The sequence below is a fragment of the Cyphomyrmex costatus genome, unplaced genomic scaffold, assembly GCF_001594065.2.
Source record: "Cyphomyrmex costatus isolate MS0001 unplaced genomic scaffold, Ccosl1.0 scaffold219, whole genome shotgun sequence".
NCBI classification, from domain to species: Eukaryota; Metazoa; Arthropoda; class Insecta; order Hymenoptera; family Formicidae; genus Cyphomyrmex; species Cyphomyrmex costatus.
Genome location: NW_017276246.1, coordinates 630,313 through 653,281, shown reverse-complemented (window position 1 = coordinate 653,281; position 22,969 = coordinate 630,313). Strand labels below are relative to the sequence as shown.

At 37.5% G+C, this 22,969-nt stretch overlaps 1 protein-coding gene across 3 annotated transcripts in view; it reads right to left on the bottom strand.

Annotated features, from left to right (window-relative positions):
- Positions 1 to 22,750, bottom strand: part of LOC108773775 (protein Tob1) — a 72,273-nt gene extending 49,523 nt beyond the window's left edge. The window contains exons 1-2 of one of the 3 annotated variants that reach the window (XM_018539698.1): positions 22,539 to 22,750; positions 4,522 to 4,584 (exon numbers count right to left, since the gene is read on the bottom strand). The gene's annotated coding sequence lies outside the window, so the exon portion shown is untranslated. Of the gene's footprint in view, positions 1 to 4,521; positions 4,585 to 22,389; positions 22,489 to 22,538 lie in introns of those variants that run through there. The other 2 variants (XM_018539700.1, XM_018539703.1) reach the window with 2 other exon arrangements.
- Between the last annotated feature and the right edge of the window lie 219 nt (positions 22,751 to 22,969).

The window sequence follows — 22,969 nt, the reverse complement described above, 5'->3', positions numbered from 1 at the left end:
TTTTTTTCTCTTTTTTTTTTTTTTTTTTTTCCAGAGTACGCTTCGTGACCGCCGTCACTTCTGCGAAAGTTGATGGGCCGGCAGAATGGCGATGCGCACGACGGCGCGACAACCGAAGTAACTTGTTTAGAAAGTTCATCCGCAACCACGCCGCATGTGCAATAATAAACTACAGACGACAACAACAATAAACAGAGAAAGAAATTATTGCAGAGACATTGTTCGAAATAACATCGGATACCGTCGGGCAGTGTCTGACAATATGTGAGATGAGGCAAAAACCGAAATAGAACCGAAACTTTATTTCGAACAATCAAAAAGTTCTGAGAATGCACATGCATTTCGCGAGATGAGTCATGTTTATTATTTATATATTTTAGAATATATAACACGTATTTTTTTTATACACACAATTTGTACTCTTTCCTCTATTTCTGATAACGCTGTTTCGCTCGCCCTATTCATTAATTTGCTGCGGAGATGACAACGGCACGTTTATACCTGTTATCTTTAGAATTTCGAATAACGCTAAAAAATGCTTGATCGAAAAATCTCGATCGATGTCGTTTCTCGCGTTTTCCCTCGAAGCTGTAATAATGACGAAACGCACTGCCACGTCGACCCATATTTATAAATAGAGAGATCTCTCTCATCTCCGACGAGGCGAAGGTGCGCGCCGTGTGTCATCCCAGGAATATCACGGCCGACCAAGTGACCGGCTGTGCCAGCGTGAATGAGACCCTGTTGCACGCATGCATGCGTGCCGTGTATGTGTGTGTGTGTGTGTGTGGGTGCACGGCATACAGTACAAAACTTGCTCAATACATGTAAAAAAAGAACACATAAACAAGTATTGTATTTAAAAAAAGAATATATTATATATAAATTGTAAAATATGAAATGTTAATTGTAACTTAAAGGCGTATAGAAAGGATTTTCTGAAACTAAAATTCCTAAACTGATAGAAAAATATTAATTTTTGCACACGTTCCATTTAAGTCCACTATACCTACCTCTAAGTTAAAATTAATATTTCATTTTTTAACGTATAATAAAAAAAATCTCCTTTCTGACTATATTATCACTATAGTTCGATCTTGTAATTATTAACGGTTGATTGAAATTAACAACACACACATAACACGTGTTTTTTGTACACCTAGATTGGATAAATTCCGTTTCGTATGAGCAAACAGCCGCGATTTACCGTATATATAAATCTAAACACGCTCGCGAAATCCGCACCGTAAACCCTGTGAAAAATTGGACTTTAGATATATAGTGCAAAACAATTCCGTAACGGAATGCGTGACGCTTTTGTTGTCTTTGGCCATGCCACATTGATTACATAACAAGCGCGACGAAAGAGATAAAACTCACGATCACAGGCTATATAACGTGTAAGAATAATTGATGTCGCGAGCAAACGTTAATCATCTATTATCTTAGATTCTCGCGGTAAAATATTTAATTTTTCACATTTAATTAAAAGTAATAAAATATAATAACACTTAAAACTGTTGCCCTCACCTCCACCCGGACACATATTTAACATAAAAAGATTTAGAAGCACCAGTGATTTTTATCGAACGTTTCTAGTTTTTAGCTTGATATTATGTTTCTTTTGTGTAAAAATATTTATACTTTCATTACTTTGTTTATTTTCATAGCAATTTATTTGTCTGATCCTTTAAACATTCACAATCGCGACTGATGAGACATCGAATGATGATAAATTCCCAATAATTTCTTATTACGTTGTGCATCTTGTAACTCGTATAGATCCCGAGCGTGTGTCTGTTCGAGAGAGAACGCACTAAAAAGAAAATCTTTCGATCTCGTAATAAAAGCAAACGTGTGCCAGCTCTCGCGGCACTTTGCGTGCGGCGAGGCTGGCGCAGGAAACGCCACTATGGCGATTTATTGTCGCGCCGCGGGGACATTAGGGACCCGCTTGGCGATACAGCAGAAATTTAAATCAACGTAGTATGTCGTAACGGCCGCGAGACTCGCAAGCTACGGGAAATTGGGGAAGAACGACCTCGCCGTATTATTAGAGGCGTTATTATATATCTGCATTACGTGACGATGTATACGCATGCCTCTTCGGCATCGCTTCCAATCACGATTTCGTTCCAATCGCGTGCGTTGTAAACATTCGAAGTCATTGCCGGACGAGGCACTTGCGTTTCGCAAGCGCGTTTTACAGATTCGTATAACGGTAGAAAGAATACCCTGACCAAACGCTCGTTAAAATAATGAAGATAATAAAACATATAAAGGAAAACGTGTATACCTCTTCAGAAGGATGAGTGTATATTTCTAGTATTTAATTCATATACTTTTTTATTATACAAAAAGGACGGTTTTGCTGAAGTATTTACAAATTTAGCTAGAGAGATCTGAAAATAATTTTGTTGGACTATGAAAATAATTGTGTAAAATGCTCAAAACTGGTTGTTAAAATGTCAAAACTTTTTGCAACTTGCTCATCATGCTTGAGATTCCTATGTAATTATTTTCATGGTCCAACAAAATTATTTTCAGATTTGTATCCAACTAAAGTTTCAAGTACCTCAGCAATATTGTTCTTTCCGTGTATTCATTGAATTACTCAGTGAACGATCTGCCAAATATGAGCTAAACATTTCAACATTCCTGATTAGATCATCAATTTTGAAGAATAAATAATAAAACTATATATGTTTTAAATATTCACATTTTTTATTAAAAAAATATCTGCAATGCACTAATTGAAGAAGCACAAATTTTATTTCTAATTCGTAATTTTACGTAAAATTTTAGAATGAAAAAAGATTATGTATAGAAATAAGAAATAAAATTGCAATTATAATATAATATTAACATAATACTTAAATGTTAAAAACTATTCATACATATGATTTGTTATTATTTTTCACGTTTTGCGTGGAAATTACATATTTGGCATCGAGTCTTTAAATGAAAAGTTTACTGTCGATATATAATTGATATCATTGAATTAGAATTTTCGATTTAATCCATGAGTATTGAATGAAATAAATTTTGCACTGGAATACAAGGTTGAACCTATCCCAACTGGCTGCCATTATATGATTACATTAGTAACTTTGTTTTTGTCCCGCTCGTTTATTGCATTGTATGTGTATCGGATGGGTCATCGATTGTTTGCCGCTCTGTTAACTTACGCGCCACGGGCGCGTAAGTTTAACGTGGAAGTGAAAAATATCATCTGGAAGTCAGCCAGTGAAACTATTTCCAGAGCAAGTGGCATAAATAGCGTTGTTGTGGCGAACGAATGCTCGTAGCGGTCCTCGTGCAAAGTGAGGAATTATAATCAACGAGGTACCAACGCAATAGTACTAATTATAAGTAAGAACAAATGCCGCGACATAGTATAATTGTAAGAAAAATGACATATGTGATTTAGGATGTGCCTTTAGATGAAGAACAATAATGGGTATTGATGATAAAATCGCCACAATTTACACAACAATAACAATTAGTAATATTTATTTGAAACTAAATTAAATTTTTAATTCAACTTCTTAATTGAAATTAAAATTTTGTAGCATTTATACGAGATATATGGTGTTCCATTTAATAGATCTGTAATAAAGCTCGGTTGTAAATTTGATATAGATAACAAGTAATAAACTAATAAATTTTGAAATTGATTTAATAAATTTAAAAGCCTACGCATCTCTCGCGTTTTATGAGAGACAATGCGTTTGCATAATTCTATCTATAATCTGTTCTCTATACTCATCGCCGTAATTTCCACAAGTTATGAGTAAATATCATCGCGGACACGCGATGGTCCATGCGGTTTAAATATATCGTACTTTTGATAAACGGGCATGTATGATCGAGCTCGTAAATTCCGCTTATCAAGCAAATGTCAAGTTGGTCAACTGGATTTGTGGTAGACCGAGATCAATGGTAATGTCCCGCTGGTTAAACGTTTTATCAGGAATCGATAGGCTGATATCAAAGGCGCGCCATACTACGCTTCCCTTCATAATTACGCTTCATTTTCATAATTGCAAATCGGTCTTACATCGAATATATGATATGCAAGTATCTTTCGTTTCTACGACATGAAAGGAACAAAAAAAATCATCATCGCCGATCGGTTTCTCTTTACGTCGTTCTTGAGAAGTATCGTTTATCGTGCTAATCGCGGATTCAAATCAACGATATACCGACTGCCATTTCCGAGAAGAGATCGCAATGACAAGCACTAATGTGTATCATTGTGATCTCTCTCTACCGAGATTTACATAACGTGGAATAAATCCGCGTCGACGCAAGCAGTAATGAGCGCGCCATGAGCGCGTCAAAGGTTAATTGCGAGGCTTTTCCGTTGTATATTTCGTTATCTTGTATAGGAAACGCGCGCCACATTCCGTCACCTGAGAACGCGAAATCGTACACGAGAGAGTTCCGCGACTCTTTTGTACGCGCATTCACGCACGCGACGGCGCGACGCGGCTATTATTTGCAGCGCAAGAAAGTTACCTTATTATTCGCCTGTGGAGATCTGCCTCTGTTCTATTCTTAAGTTTCGAGCACGTCCTTCAGCTGCAAGCACACAAGAAATACCGGTTATGTACATATTCGCGGCGTTAAATTAAATATATATCGATTATCAATCGTACGCATGAGCACGCGAATCAACTTTTACCGCGCGACGGAAATGAACCGCAGCTTCGTTTAATAAAAGAGTGTAATTATATCCACTTTACGCTCCGCCAGAGATTTTTTACAAGACGCCATAAATCCCCGAGATTTAATCCCCGTGTTTTTTTCCCCCATTATTATATCGATTAAGTCGCGAGATGTTCCTAGTCGTTCGTAGTATAGAAACCCTCTAATCAGAGTTTGGACGAGCCGCGATTTTTACGCGCAGTCTTTAGTTTTAGCCAAATTAAGATAAACGAGATAGGAGAATACACATTTATTGTTTCTTTCTCTTTTTCTTCTCTTTCATTTCTTTCTCGTTCAGAAGTTATTAAAACATGGGCAGACCAATCAAAAATGTGTGTCCGTCTTCTGTCTTGACTCTGACTAGAGGATCTCTAGTTTGTAGCATTTTAAACGTATGCGCCAGATTTTCACGAATGTAATGATGTTTTGGCAAGACGTCTAACAAATAACATTTGTTGCACGCGGCTCAAAATTGCGACCGACACAGCGGAGTCACTACTTCACTTCTGTAAACTGCAGTTGAGAAAAAAATCGAGCCAATATTAAGGATTATGCGTAAAGATCTTTTAAAAAAGTCATTCAACAGAAATGAAAAAAAGTTACTTAATCACAGAAAAGTAAATGCGGAACAAAAGCTCATAATTACAGGGACCGTGAACTCCAAGCAGTCAAGTGTTATTAGTAAAGTTCATTACAAGTTAAAGTTCGTGCGACTATGCGTGCGTAGTCGCGTGTTGCGGCTATCGGAGCTATTTACACGATGTAATTGTTCAAATGACTTATACGAAATAACCTCGTTGAGAATTTGTGGATACATCTCTTACTTCTACTGTGACATAACTTGAAAGATTAAGTTTTCTAGAAAAGAAGAAAAATTTTCAACTTGACAGAAAATTATCGATTAGTCAAATAATATAAAAAAAATATTCTTAACATGATCAAATGTCATTTTTGTTTCATGATTCTTAAAAAAAACCTTTGTGAGTTGTGATAATTCTGAAGATTTTTTAAAACTCATCTTTTCTGAGTGTGGTGATTTTTATGAGTATTTATGAAATTAAATCAATTCATTTTTAATAATCGATAAGTTAATGTTTACTTAACTTATTCATCGTAAATTTGAAACTCATGCTTTTTGAGTTTTGTGACTTTTGAAATAAGGAAGCAATATGTCGATCTTCTAAATTTTATTTACGCTAAATTTTTTTAATTTGTTTCTATAAAATTCTATCATATTTTAATTAAATAACAAAAAATTAAATTGATTTATCTCGATAAATTAAAAAAATGTTAATAATGAATTCCGTGTATTGACGATACATAAAATTCCACAAAAAACGCATGTGCTTGAAAGTTTTTCAGCTTTCGCAAAAAGTTTTTTTAAGTTTATACAAAATTTTATTTTTAATAATTTAATTTTTGCAATACTACAGGCATACATACGTATACACACTTTTTTCTATAAAAACTTAAGAAAAAAATATTCGATAAAATGTAGAAAAAAAAATATAAAATATAAAAAATATAGAGAGAGAAAAAAGTTATTGACATAAATTTCTAATCTAATACGTTTAGTGACACACATTGCGCACACATTTCAGTCGTTTTCAATTTTACGATTTCCTTAGCGAAAGCATCAATAGTGATTCAACGGTGCGTATGTCAATATAAACAATAGACTTCCCGTTATCGCTTATTTGCGCGTATTATTGGGTATTTAGGAAGAACAGACGATGTCATCCAAGCGTTGTCAAAAAACAACGGCGGGTCTTAATGCAATCTCGTGACGATCGCACAAAGGAATGCCGTAATCTCCATCCACGACGAATCGTCGAGGAAATTTCGCGAAATACACCCGTGAGTCACGTTCCCCGTACGGTTGACCTAATCCAATTTCGAAATCATCGAAAGAAGGAAAAAACAATATGTAACCGCGCGACAAAATACAATCGTCGAGTAAAATCGAATGTCTGCCGCGGCGTCAAAAATAACACACACACACATACACACTGTGCCTCATAATAAACATTCTAAAACGGTAGGCTTCACGAGCGTGCAATCGATTATCGATGCACGCAAAATATTTTCCGTTGGAATTCTCCTCAAAAGCGACGTAGCGAGAAGAAATTTTCTCATCGATGACATCTCGCTTCGTTTTAATGAAACTCTAAAATTCTAGAAATATTTTCGAAAAATCAATATTCTAAAACCGAGGAGGATTTGATGTCATTATAGCCAAGAGACACTTGACCGACATATTATGTAATACATCGTTCCTTCACTTCAAAAGTGGATTGAAAACATGAATTTTCTCAGAAAAGAAGAACTATTTTTTTTAATAAAAATTTGACTAATTATACACAGATAATATTTATTTATTGACGATAAAAAGAAAACAGATATTCTTATTTTTTACAGAAAAAATCATTATAATGGCACTGAAATAGTGTCATTTTAAAGCAAAAATATAATAAATTATAAAATAATAAATTATAACAAATATTTTATTTTAGAAGAGAAAGAGAGAGAGAGAGAAGTTGTAAGATTTTTAGGACAGACCCTCCCATTCCTTAAAAGTTAATATTATTGTCACTCTTATTATTTTCCTTTAAATTATAATGATTTTTTTTTAAACCAGCCTTAGCTATATTAATACAGATAACTTTTTGTGAAATTAGTTCACTTCTGATGATTGCGATAAGGTAACGTTTATTTAACTTATACATGATAATAATTTGATCATGCCTTTTAAGTTGTGAAGCAAGGATTTGATATATAAAACACATTGATGACAATATCGAGTTGCTCGAAATAAACAGGAAGTTAAATGAACGTTGATGTAATTGCACCGGTCACTTTCGTCGCGCGAAATTCCGGGATTTCATGCAAAGTGGCAACGATCGCTTTCATAATAGCAAGCGTGTTACAGCCATCGTGATGCATTTCTTGCTAGACCAGGAGTTTCAAGCGTGAGTGACATGGCGCGGGGGAAAGTGATCGGCGGTCCGTCCGTCAATAAAGTAGAATGTCCTTTTTTTGCTGTCGCTGCGGTGTGATACAATCGTCTGTCGACAGTCACCGTCTGATTGGACAATGGATTTCGTTCTGTGAGCCTGAGGCTCGAAATACATAATTTCATTTGTACCATAAAATTGTATTTTCACCAGCGCGAAAAAAGAATTATTATTTCCGCCGTTCTTATTTGCTACTTTTTGCGAGTGTGACTTAAAAGCAATCAGCAATCAGTTTCGACGACAAATTCCGTTTAAGGCTAATCATAGAAATTAACGTAACTAAAATGTTATATATATATCAAAAAATATTATATGATATACTATATATAAGATAAAATAATGAAATATATATAATAATGATCTATTGTTGTCCAATAATATTGTCGGAGATAATTACTTAAAAATCTCTTTGCGTAATTCGTGTGAAATGCAGGAAAGTCACCATTTTATTCTCGCGCTGCAACAACTTATGACACGACCAGACATTCGCAATAATGTTCGAAGTGATCGCGTGCAGACTTGTAGGTGAAAATGCAAGAGCCATCTCGCGTAATCAAGCAACTTTCTCGCACTCGAGTCCTCCAGGGTCAACAGTACGTCGGGCAGACGCAAAAGAGGTCAACCAGGCATCAAGGCAGGCTATAGTCGCTTCACGACTCGGCAATAAGGGAAAGTACAAGAGGCTTTCGACAGAATGACCCTTTAAGAGACACGAGGGTAGGTTCTGACGATGGCAACAGGGAGGAAAACGAGGAGAGACATATTGATCGTACGGAAAACATTCGCCCCAGAAACGGGATCTTTCCTTGAATCTCTCACGCCGATGGCAAAGGGAAAAAAAAAAAAAACGAAAAAAACATGAGAATCGGGACAGAGTCGTGTGTATCTTGCGACAGAATTTATTCGAACGCCGAGTATCGACGTATCCGAATCAAGACTCTTCGATTACGTCGCCAAGATTTAAATCAGGGCGGCGACAAGCTCGTCGAAATCTGTCGTGAGCGAGAGTAATTTAACAGCGAAGGTATTTGTTCGAGAAGATTGCGACGTACAAATTGCATGTAATGGTTATTGTAGGGTGGTTGGAAAAAAATGAGGAAACATAGTTTCCATCGATGTTAAGAATTCCTCCCTTGGAATGACTCTAATAACAATAATTCAAGTGAAATCTTTAAAGAGAGAACGAGTCTCCGAAATTAACAGACTTTTAAAATCTTACAGCTTTTCTTCTCCCGAGCAAAATTTTTTTTTATTATATATACGAAGTAATAAAAAAAATTTGGCTACAAAGTTTTGTATACTCATCAAATCATTTATACTCAAATGACAGCACCGTCATTTTGACGTTAAAAGGTTATTTCGGTGTCAAAATGACGATAAATAGTGTCAGCTTTTTTAAGTGTACAGATACGACTAACCCTGCAGAGTTTTTTTTTGCAAGTATACGTTATTAATGATCTGATAAACTTTGTGACCAAACTTCTTCGCCATTCTATAATCTATCGTATTTCTTGTCTTAAAATATGTGACACAATTTCAGCGCCATTGTAGTAGGTGCTCTCTTATAATAAGATTAAAGGGAAATATACGACACTCGTTCCTTATTACAGCTCGCTGATCCGTTACGTGCATTGTTGTCCCAGGATATCTAACGAGCGTAATAATTGGTGACAAATCCGTGTAATTCTCAAACACTTGCACGTGCGGTGCGACACACGTATGCCGAATGACCCAGATATTGGATGGGATGAGCTTATACGGAGACTCGAGAGAGGGGAATATGACGAATCATTAAGGGGTGCTCATGTCGTATTTAGACGTACGAACGGAGGTCGTACGAGGGTTGAATTCTCAAGGACACGCCGGCCGGTGACGTAGAGAGGGAGGGTGGCGGTCTATTTTAACAGGCGGACATAGGTGATCGATCGCGCGCGGGCATCGCACCAATCCCCCCCCCCCCTCCCCCGCCCCCACGAAAAGCGCTGGAGGCGGCGGAATATTTCGTAGCTGCTCCTGCTGCGCTATCGCGATCTTCCATTTGCCTGTGTACCTCTCTTATTCGCAATTTCGGGTCGTGGCACGCGAGGTTATTGAACCGCGTTCGGTCACGGTGCCCCGGAGAGTAAGTTTCACTGCCGTCGAGTTTAAGTTCTCCGTCCGAGCCGAACACGCCCGCATCAATCAAAATTGATCGAAATCGCGAAATTAAACGGCCGGCGCGGTGGTGGCTGCCAGCAACTCGATTTGTGTGCACAGAAATTCTCCATTATTTCATATGCAAACCTACAACCGAAGCCCATTGTTCCAATATTGGACATAATGCCTCTGTTTAGATATAAATAATGATATGATATGATAAATAATAATGACTACATAGAGGTGCCTCAGGCCATCTTTTATCTACTTACAAATTCTTCGATCAACCGCTTAGACGTGTGGTCGATTTAGATATACAGTCTTCGACTCACATATTCCGCATATTTATCATAACATATAATACAAAAACACATGCCCTTGTATCATTTTGTATCTAGTTATTTGATCTAGTATGTGCATGAAAATATGCTGGTAAAAATATGTTTCAGAATACAGAGGGCAAATAATATTAAATAGTAAAATATATATATTTAATTAATACAGATCAACTCTAATTAACCTTGATGAAGAACAATAACTTGAATAAATTTTTATCTTCTTGCAGAAATCGATCCCTCCCATTTTCCCGCATATAAAAATATCAGAAGAAAGACATCGAAAAAGAAATACTTGACAAGATATTTCAAGTTTTACTTTGCAATGTAAATCGCGGTATGAACGATTGTCCTTATATGCAAAATAAGTAGAATTAATTTGAAAAAATTATACGGATTTAATTAAACCATTTATATCGTAAAAAAAAAAAAGGAAATCGTTTCTATATTTGCCATTATAGATTTTTTTACTTACGTCGATTGAATAATTTACGTCCAGTTGAGTGCTATCTGTTCTAGTAAGAGCGAATCTTTCTTTTTCATCTCTTCGTATTAAATAAAATATTTTATCTAATAGGAATACATTCGGAAATCGTTCAAAAAAAAAAAAAGAAAAGAAAGAAAAGGAAAAATCCATGAGACACTCGTCACTCGCGAGGGAATCTAGGACAGTCCAATAGGTCATTACGGAGATAACACTACCGGCTTCTTTGGAGGCATTTCAGTGAGCTGCAAGTGTTTCTCCCTTTGGTAATTCTCTTCTCTATCTGCGCCGGGGACGCACGTAGGAAGGCCAGGTCGCCGGGAGCTTTTGTAACGTGGGCGGAAAAGCTCAGATCAATATCAAGCGCGAATTGGAACGTTACGTTGCGAAGATCGACCCGTGACCCAGTATGGACCCGCCCGTAGGTAGGGCGGCGATGGTGGCGCCATCCGAAAGATTATTTTACACATATACGGGCAGAGGCACGCACGCACGCGGAAAGTCGGTCAAACGCGATGCATTTCCCGGTGAATTTTTCCGGAGGCAGACTGGCATTGCCATGAACGTGCGATTATCGAACGATAGTACGAATCGCCTCCTGAATGAATTCGCATTAACGCTTTGTCGGCGATTCAAATCGCTACCATGAGTATTTATGAGTATTAATGAATAATTGAATTCAGCTGAATCTATTTTGAGTCAATACTGGAAAGCTGTAAATGTTTCGGAGGTCCTGAGAGCGTAGAAAACTTTTGAAAATGTCTAAAAGATATTTTCTTTTAGAAATTTTCAAGTATTTTAAATATTAAATAAAATGCTTGCGACTCTTGTACGAGCGAAACGATTGCTATAAATGTAATATTTGATGTTGCGATCGTAAATAAATTTATATTGAAATCAGGAACGATTTTATAAAAAAAATATTGAAGAAGTAAATTCACTTATAATTGATATAAAAATACAAATTTTCTAAAATGAATCATAATTTCTTACATTCTTCTCCCAAAATCGATTATCGCTTTTTGAAATTGGTGCAACGTAAAATCGATCGCGCGCGTGCCAAATTCCGACCTCATTCTAACGGGTAGTGGATTAAACGTTCGTCGCGTATACTCTACACGAAAGACGCCAGGCACGCATCTTGCTTATCTATTTACACAGAAAAGTTCAGAGATTACGTCACACAACGTCACGTAGTAGGGAAACTATTTCGCGAATTACTATTTGCTGAGTTAAAATTAATTCCGTGCTCTCGAGATTAGAACAGATTTCCTAGGTTTCCTATTGCCAGCTTCATTATCTCGTTCATTGTCAGTGTATCCTGTTTAACATTTAATTATTTTTCTCTTTAAACTTTGTGAGGTAAGATTATAAAATAAGATTACAAAAGCGCTGCCTCTTATCTTTATAAATGAGAGACACATATATAGTCATCCACCTCAAATGTAAAACTTTGATGCAAAAATCTACACTGTAAAAAATAAAATGTTAATTTTAACTCTAAAGACATCGAGTGGATTTTCTGAGACATGCAAAAATGTTAAAATTAACATTTTTTCATGTCTCAGAAAATTCACTCGATGTCTTTGAGTTAAAATTAACATTTTATTTTTTACAGTGTAATAGTTTAAAAATATTATTACGTAAAATATATCATGCTAAAAGAGGAATCAAGTATCACGTTTAAGGTAACCCAAGTAAAACAATAAGTCGTATAATAACGTCAACGTGACGTTAAAATAAATTATAAATGATTGAGGAATGACTTTTAGAAGCTGTCTCTTACTTTTATAAATGAAAGAAACATATATTCCTCCTTCTCAAACGTAAAAAAAACTTGGACGCGAACACAATCCAAAAGTTTAAAAATATTATTAAAATATATCACGTATAATAAAAGAAAGATATCCGTATCACGTTTAAAGTAACCTCTCTAAAAATGAATTGTAAATGATTGAAAAATTACTTTAGGGGCCATTATACGTCACGATGACTTGTGTTCTGCTGCTCGAGCTAAACGTTGTGGAATTTGGTAAGTGAACTCGCGAGGAAAAGAAACGCAAACAGGCTACGAAAATCGATTAAGACCGCATTACGTAATGCACCGAAAGTGGGGGGGGGGGGGGGGGGGGGGGGTAGGGAGACAAGACGTGATATCCGCAGACCTGTGACGACCTTGAGAGGATATGTACGTTTGGCAGTGCCGTGATGCATCTCGAAATAGCGGCGTCGCGTCGCGCGCCGCGTCGGCCTCGCGAAACTTGTTATTGCCCGTTGTTGGTTCGGTTCGAACTAGTTTCTCGTAACATCTACGGTAATGCAATTTGCCTATTCATGCGTGTTCCGACGCATACACGAGCACGAGCGCGCCACACGATTCGTGTATGTACGAGCTGATAATGAACGCAAAAATGTATGCGTATTACAGTGACGCGTATCGTATGTGACAAGTGGAAAAAAAAAGCAATAGTCACGGTCTTGATTGAGATGCGCATAATTTACTGGGTAAATGCCCAGAGACGCGAATGATTCGTGGTTTACGCTCTTTATCTCCGATAAATTACATTAACATCAGTCCATCTAACGTTGGACTGATTCTCGTTCTCGCTTATGAAAGAAGAGCGAGATATTCTTGATGACATTTCTTCCTTCATTATTAAAATTGATAATGGAACTCCATGACGTGTGACATGACGCAGCTATATTGGAAAATCTGTTGCTAAACTTAACTGTCTATTGACTCGTAAAAAATAATTCTTTTGTACTAAACGGTTTATTTGCTATAAGTATTATATAATAATACTGATTAACGTGACATGTGTTTCTCTCCATTTGTTTTACGAGTTTCAAGTTAACTCATTATTAGGACGTTTATAATTTATTCGTGAAATGTGACGGCGACAATTTAATAGACTTTTACATCACAAGTATGTAAGACATCTGTTCCAACATCAACGAATGCGCGCTACATTTGTCACACATACTTATGTACTAATAAAAGCGTTTATTCAGATAGAAAACGTTACATTAAGTATTGTACAACCAGGACTGCGATCATCTCTTCTGCTCAAATAAAGACGCAGTAAATGGAACTTTTTCTCAGAATCTGTAAAATGTATCGACTAAGTTTAAAAATACGAAGCCAAATGGAGCAACAACGAGCTCGTTAACACGTGAATTGTATCACTCAAGTATATTGTTTCTTATTTTCGCGCAGTTATCGCGGTAGACTCTAAATCCGATTTCACGAGCTGGTTAAACACTCAAGATAAAAGCAGGAAGAAAAAAAAAAATCCAGAAAAGAGGACCTTGTCTTCACGTCGCGTACTCATATTTTCTCCTGACGGTTGTACTGGCTTTACTCGAGTGCTTCGAGAGTTTGCGCGAAGCGTAAATCTTGTATATCTTTTGGAGAAGTTCCGCGGCGAGAGAAAGAAAGAGGCGATTCCGCGAAACACGAAAATCTGCGTAAACACGAGATAAACTCGGGAGGAAATTTCAACGGCCGAATAAAACTGACAATGAGAGTAAAACAGCGCGCGGTGCACGGTAGTTCACGTCGCACGAATGCATACACGCGTTTATCAAACGGCAGACTCAACATAAATAATTAAAATTAAATTCGTATTTATTTTCAATTGGCGCGAAAGAACGCGGAGTGCAATTCACATGAATCTTTCACGTCTGTTTGGAATAATTATTTATTAATCAAAAACGCTTCATATTTATACGTAACGCTTTGTACCTATGCATATTTAAAGTAATAATTTATTTATTTAAAAAAAAAGAATGCTTCATATTTATCTTTTTCGAATGAATTTCATATTAAACGTTCAAGTTATTTCTCAAGTATGATGTTTTCCAACCACTGTTTTGCAAAACCGTTCGCGAATCAAACAGTGCCGACAGCTAATCAGGTAGCATCATCGATTTACTTTGCCAATTGTGATTGTAACTGTTTTCGGCAGGGCTCCCCGTATTAATAAGGTTATCATAGCAGCAGGAACGCGCGAATGTGCTGCGCAGATAAGTCCTTTATTTATACAAGGAATTAACGCGGATTCGCGCGCCATGTACACAGCCTCGCGCGCTATTATTCGCCGGAGTTGCGCGCCTGCGCGGCAATAAATTTTGCGAGATAATTCGTATATATACTTCCCGAAGAGTAAATCTGGAGCAAACCTGCCACTCATCGTCATTATCCAGAACGTGTTCTTCTGGTCGCAACTACAGCTCGCTTTTCGTTCGCGCGCGAACGTTGGTTTAACGACGAGCAAAACAATTATAACTTTTAGCGAGCGTTCGGCGCGAGATGGTTTTACCGAAACGCCCCACGTTTACGATCCGCGCTATAAAACGGCGCTCCTTGTTATCGCTATTGTACGCTCATACGAAAGATATCGTCTATCGTTGCCGAAATAAATTAATATTACCGCCCGGATTTCGATTAACCTCGCGAAAACCAGATTAACAATTCAACATGCAACGTTGTGATAAATCGATTCAATTATGTATGTAGATAATCTGATGATTTAATTTCCTTCTCTTTTAGTTTTATAAATATATTTGGTTACGTTTCTCTATATTAAAACAGATGAATTTTGAAAAATATATTATTGACCACAAAATGAGAGAGAGAGAGAGAGAGACAGAGAGAAATCGAGCTAAACAATCCATCAAATTTCAATATGATAATTCCGATTACCAGCATCCCACATGTCATTCTTGAACGTCTGGAGAATTAAATAAGAGAATTATCGCGTGTGTGTAAAATATCGACATTTAGTTGAAAACAAGTTAGCTACGCCGTATCTGCATAAAATATATACGAAAAAGAATATCTTCCTCGCGAGAAACACAAATGAGCGATCGTTAAGAATATTTTCATTGTACCTTCCACCGCCATCTATATGATATTTGTTCGCATTGTCTTTTATCTGGAGAAGAGCTGTCGATTTAAAGAAGCGCTCGGCTGCATATATCCAGTATTGACGGCGTAGTATCACGAGCGTTGGCACGATATACAGCACGGGGATATCGTACGGGAATAAATAGCGAGAGAACACGATCGGTGTGGTGCGGTCGCCCGAAAAGCGGCGCCGTTTTGTTCAGCGCACATGCACCGTGTGCACGCTCGCCGATTTCGTGCAGGCAATGCAAAATATCGGCCGCTATAAATTCACGCGGATATTGCCCCCCCCCCCCCCTCCCTGCTCTCCTCACCGCGCTAAATTCCATTGACGATGGAGCGGTTGTTCTAAACGTACTCGAAAATTATGGCTCGCCGGAAAAGGCGATGGATGACGGCGCGAAACGAAAACGAAGTGTCCCGTGCGAGCAATCGCGAGGAATCCGGCAGGGATCTTGTGTAACCGAATATGGCCGAAACCAGGACCTATATTCGAACGAGTAATATTGAATCGATTAGGTCGCTGATCGATCGCGTCGCTTGCGGAAAGCTGCATCGATCGCTGTTGCTCTTCATCCGCGTCACCGCGGCGCATAATTTTTCCTCCTCGTTCCTCTTTTTTCGTCTTTTTCCTCTCTTTTGAAATGCGTAAATTTCAATTCCGCGCCGTGCGAGGGGATAAATGAATTCGGAGTCGCAGCGGGAACACGAAGGTCGCAGTGTGCAGTGGCAGACTCTAATCCACTTTTCTCAGGGACTTGACAAAATTATTTTCATTTTAATTTTACATCTAACTGTTTACAATTCTCTACGTTTTTCTCGGGCTTTATATTAAACTTGATTTGCTGCTGGCAAATTCATATCTCGTTTGAAAAACTAAATTAATTATGCAGGAATATATAAAGCTGTTGACATTTCTAAATGCTTGCTGAAATATCGTTGTTTATTTTTCATTGAATATTACTAGGATTAAAATCTAATCGAAATATTTAGAAACGCAACGTGTCGTCTAAAATTTAACGAGCAGTTGAATAATTTCTTCTGCTCCAGTGCGGTATAAGTTAGTTATAGGAAACCTTGGGTTTCGCACGAACAAACGTCGTCACGTGCCGACGCGTCGTCGTATAATTACAACGCAGTCGTCGCCAGAGACGCGAGAGGTGAGCGAAGCGAATTCGCCTTGCGCCGTCACTTCGCGCTATTCCATTTTCGTTTAAAAAAAAAAAAACTAATATGTTTTCCATTTCAGTCCTTGGTAATATATTGACTAACGATGACGACGTCGTAACTTAGTCCGTTTGCAATAACGGCATCAAGATAACAGATTATGTAATCAGCATTACACTATCATATCCGGACGCGACGGTAAATCAATTATTCCATTTAATTCACGATCTTACCGCGGGAATCGCGAGTATCACCGAGAGAAAATGAGAGTCGATACGAGCGTGCCGCTCCCCTCGGTACAATTTTTCACGAGCAATTTTTCAAATACGCGTGTTGCTATACGACGGAGACCTCGTCGCCGATCGATAGATGCATTACCATGCCTGAATATCGCTAGCTTTCATGTTAAATGCAGCAGACTTCGAAGAAGCGGAGCGAAAGTATAAATAATGTTCGTGCGCGCGAGACGGAAGGGAAAAAGTATCGAGATCGCGACCGGCGACTCCGATAAAGTCTACTCTCGTGGTCTCCTTAAAAATATAAAATGAACTCCCCGTCTCAACGGAAACTTGAGGAAAGAAAAGGCGTTATTCGTGATGTAACAGATTCGTCCAATTTACATCGAGTTTTTCAGAAGGTAAATATGTTTGTAAGAGAATCCAGACGACCGTTATTTTTATACATCTCTCAATCACTCATTCTTCTAAAAATATCAATTCTGTATATAATAATATCAGCTGTATCTTACGTAAGTACTTCAAAAATTTGCGAAAACGTTATCGAAATTTATGGATCAATATTTGACTGTTTCTAACCATTTAAAAAGGAACCTACTTACATATCGTTTTATTGAAGTTTAAAATGATTACCGATGATAATAAATGAGATATCAATTACTTTTTAATTTAACAAATCGTCTATTTATTATACTTCATCTCGCTGTTCACCGACCTTGGAGAGCAATTTCACAACAATGATAACGATATAGTACCTTCAACATTTGTTTTTAAATGCCTAATGAAAAGACGACGTATATCGATAATATGTGTCGAATGCATCGGAGACTGCAAATGCGCGAGTTGTACGCTCAATTTGTAAACGCCCCCGCGACGCCGGTTCGATTGTGCGGATCTGAACGTGCGTGAAGAACAAAGGAGAGTATGAGAGAAATAAGACGAGAGGCGGAAACGTGGAGGGACGGTGGGCAACGAGAAACATTGTGTCGGGTGTATAATTGGCTAAAGCCAAGTTCAAACGGTCGTGTCTCTGGTTGGGTGACATTCCGCGAGCAGACGAGCCTTTGGTATGCAAAATCCACGGGGTGTGCATAAGCCTAGATGTGTATGTACGCGTATATATATACACGTGTGCTTGCAAGAGACGCGGAAAAATATAGAAATCCGCACGAGTATTTTGCATTGATTTTTATGCCGGATATCGTGATAGAAATTATAATATCATCCATGCAACATCTCGTATATTTTATAATAACAATTATTCGGAACGTTTTTGCTTTGATGATCGACCGGTGATGAATAAATTTAAAATAAATCGTGTAGCGACTATGTCATAACTATAACGATAAAAATATTTTTTTAAATCGAAACTTGAATAAAAATAAAAAAAAAATGTTATTGTGATTTATGCAGCTTCGGAAAACCTTTAAATAAAATATTTTTAAATGAATATAAGCAGTGTGTGTTTTGAATAATATCGTCCGTTTTAATACACCACGGAGACAAACTGGTCGATTCGATATGACAGGCACGTTTATCGAATATGCCGTTGCTCAATTCCTTTTGTTCCGCAAAGAGATACCGACATGCAAACACGATCCCCGTGAAACTGCGTAATTGTAATTACTTAACTTACAATTAATTGCGTTGCCTCGGCGTTTTCCTGGATGGTCTCATTCTTTTACGTCTTCCTTATATTCCGCGGGAAAATGCAGCACGCGATATATATGTGTGCAGTGCAGCTGACTTTGAACAGCGGAGAATCCTTGTAATAGCGTCACCGTGTGACGTAATATTAGCGATGATAGAAAACAACTTTGGAGCAGGAAAAACGATCACGAAAAGGCTGAGTCGACGCGGTATAATCCACCAATGTCCCACTTACGTAACACGCGATTATTGGTGGAAGATTCGTTGAGCGATATATTATTTTGTGCACAGAGAGAAGGTTTCTTCAAGTTGAACAAGTTTATACATTGGAATAGTCCAACCAAACGGACGTTTAAATTAATAATGTGATTGTTTATATTAAAACTACATTTCTTTGATTAAACAAAATATGTTTCATTTAAAATTAAATTTGTTTCAATAAAATGTAACTAGAAGCTCTCGAGTTCAAATAATTTTTTTCTGTGTAGAAAATTCATTTTTTCTTCTTGTTAAGCAAATCACTCGAAATTCCGCTAATTGAATTCGTATACGAAAAGAACGGTTTTACTAAAGTATCTAAAAATTTTAACAAATTTAAAAATAATAATTTCGTTGGACCGTCAAAATAATTACGTAGAAAATTCAAACATGACAAAAACAATTTTGACATTTCAGCAATTGAAATGTTAAAAAGAAGAAAGAAAAATAAATGTCCTACATGATTATTTGGAAAGTTCAACAAAATTTATTTTCAGGTCAGTATTTAGCTACATTTTGTAATACTTCAGTAAAATTGGCTTTTCCATGTTTTCGCATAAATGGATATATAGAGAATGTTTTATTAATTCTCTCTCTCTCGAAAATGTCAAACGTCACATGAATCAATCGGACAATCAAGCGCTCTCCTTTCCCGCTTGATTATCGAAATCGGGATTCGATATCGTCAGTTTGGAAACATCGATACCGATCCGCAAGAAGCAGTGGCGGTTTCGTCGGGATTGCGAAATCGCTCCGCAGCTGCCGCGGGATATATTTGCGCGCGCGAGGCAGTCCATTGGTAAATTATCCGGAATCTGGGCCAGTTACAAAACACCTGACGGGCAATACAGCGAGGCGCAATCTTTGACACGGGACGAGAGTCGACGAGGCCGATGAATCTCAATCGGCGGCGTGCCGATGCCAAATTTAAATCCGCCGTTTACGAACGCAACCGAAAAATCGCATCTCGAGGTGGACACGAATCACGAACGAAAAGTGCAGTGATGGATTAGTCGGGATGCGTTGTGCCACTAAAATATTTCGTCGCCTGAACAAAACTTATTGGCACTACTATGCGCACCGATTGTATCATTGCATAAATCTTTGGACGCCGCACTCATAAGAAATAGATAGGAATAAAGTTAGAATTTTTGCATACGATGAGCATAATAATTATCGAACGTTACCAAATATATTTTGCATGATTTTTTATTCTGTATAACGATATTAAAAAAGCAATGATAACTTAATTTAAACGGCCAAGAGACGAGCAAATTAAATATTAAATAATTAGACTACATTTAATATTCTAATAGAATAACATAAATATACCTGTTAAAAAAACACTGCGATAAACATATTAAATCTTACAAAGTTCATTTATAAATTGCACTTGTTTTTTTTTTTAAAAAAAAAAGATAATTTATGACTGTAACGAGACTGCAATGTATACAACGCTAATAGACAATGATCTTGCATGGCGAATGTACATATTATATATTATATTTCATTCGTAATCTCTCGCAAGTACGACCTGAAATTACGCAGACAGGGCGACGAGACACGCGTGTATTACGAATGTGAACTACAAGCGAGTGCAAATTACAGCTGTCGACGATTGCCGAGCACTCGTAAAGCATAAATGACGATCTGATCCTCACGCCTACTCGACTGTAAGTCAATATTTACGAGACATTTAATGCGAAAAGGGTAAGACGCGCTTTGCGTTCATCGACGGACTTTACGCAGGACCTGTCCGAGCGAAATCAAAGTAAACAAAAGCAAAAGGGCGTCGAGTACTCAAAGAAATTGATTACAGTTTACAAGATGTAAAGCGCGTGCGTTTGAAAGAAAAAACATGAACTAATAATATGCAGAATTCTAGTAAGAAGTGTATGCGTAATTAATTAGTCTCTATGATTACTTTTTTGCTTAAAAACGACGTCTCTCGTATATAAAAATTTGTGTTTTGCAATTTTAATAAAAAGTTAGCTACTTTCTGTTTTTTTTTTGTCATTTACATATTATTATATCATTTGCCTCTCTATTTTTACTTTTATTATATATTTTTCATGCAACTGAATGTTATGTTTGTGTTTAGTTATATTATTTTATTTATACATATATATGTTCCTAGAATTTTTAAATAGAATAGTAATAAAAATAAATTAATAAAGCAAATAAATAAACTCAACAATAATATAGTTCTAACTCTTAATTATCATGATTTAGACACCATCTTGTAAGATAAATTAAATTATGTATTTTTTTTAAAGACCATTAATATTAAGGGTTAAATATTAAATTTTCCAAGCATATAAAAGCATCGCGAGTAAAAGAGTTTTTGGGTAGGAAGTTTTAATGGAATAAGTGTCGCGGTGATGGATTCATTACGACAAGGTTGAGATGCGTGGAAACACGCTATCCACGTCTTTAAAGAGGCACACTCACTCCGCGGTTAGGCCCGAAGATTGGCGAGAACGCACAAGTTCAGCCAACATAATCGACTGACACTTGGCAACGATTTTCCACACTTTGAGATCAGCCTCGATCGATTCGCAGTCATCACGTAATTATGGTAATCTTCGACGGCGTAGGGATCTTTGAGGCTGATTCTAAAAGAAGCGATCTGATTTATGCATGGATCACATTTTACAAAAAATGATATTCGCGAAAATGCTGCAGAAAAATGCTGATTAAGACAGAGCGCGGAAGTCAATATTTCGTAATCTCCGATGTTACTGAAAACCGTCGTTTAAATAACTAACCTGGGCTGACAATACGATTGTTGAATGATTCGAATAAGGTTGCAAGAATTGTAAATAATATATACGCGCAATCAAAATTAGTAAACGTCAATTCATTCAAGAGTATTCGGTGCATCGATCGTATGGTTTATGACAAATAAGAAGCTTCCATCGACGAAATAAACACAAATGAGTTTCGGCAAAAATCGAAGACGGATTTGGTTTAACTGACGCGACTTGGCAAATGAAACGGAATGAAATTCGTCGACAAGATGTATCGTGACAGCTGTTACGCTTGTACAAGGATTAAGACAGGTGTTGGGATCCGTTGCTTCACTCCACTGTCTAATAACTCCAAACGTAATTAAGATACCATTAAAGTTTAATGACATTAATAATTCATTAAGACGACGACAGAAAGAAGAGTGACGTTCGCGACGGCGATATCGATCGAAGTAACCAGAACAAGTCAACCAGATATATATACATATATGACAGTCGATATGCACATACGATTAAAAGAGAATAGTTAAGAAGGCCATTACAAAAGAACTCGATAAAAAAAAAACTTTTTAACACTTCGGGCGAAATCCACATAGAAGTTGCTTAGAGTTTCGAGATGGTATCAAGCTGAGGCGCGCAGTCTAAAATATATATTATCAACTATAAATCAATAAGCAATATTAGTAACTTAAAACATTGCTCGCGAGGCGATCTTGAAATTAAGAACGGACTATAAATACCGGCATTTTTCTCTGTTTCCTCTTTCTTCCTGTCTGTCTCACACATATACATGCGACACATGCAGGGCATCAGCGGCATGTAGAACGGTACGCTTTGGTAATCACGAGCGCGTACACGTGCGCTCTATGGCGCGACAATACATACACACCTGCGGGTGTTCCTCGAAGCCGCCGCTTAAAGCACCCACACACACGTCCCTGCGTTACACTACTATAGACGTATCCCGGTGATCCCGCAATTCCGTGACACGCGTGTGAACGTATACGCGGTCGCGTGCGCGTATCAGACGGTCGAGAATACGAGAGAGAGAGAGAGAAAGAGAGAGCGGAGCTTCCTCTCTCTCCTTTTTCTCTACCGTCTCTCTCCTCCCTCTCTTTTGATTCTTTTTCGTCCGGTCTTAGTTTTTCTTTCTCTCGGCCTGCGCAACGAGAACGCGCGTACGTGGTGAGTATACGGGGAAAGAGCAAGCACGCAGCTCGGTGTACCAGCGGAGACTGGCGCGGCGACTTCCCCTCGGTCTCGTCGCGAGTGCCGGCCGCTATAGCGGAATAGATATATAGAGCGTCACATATATCGTGT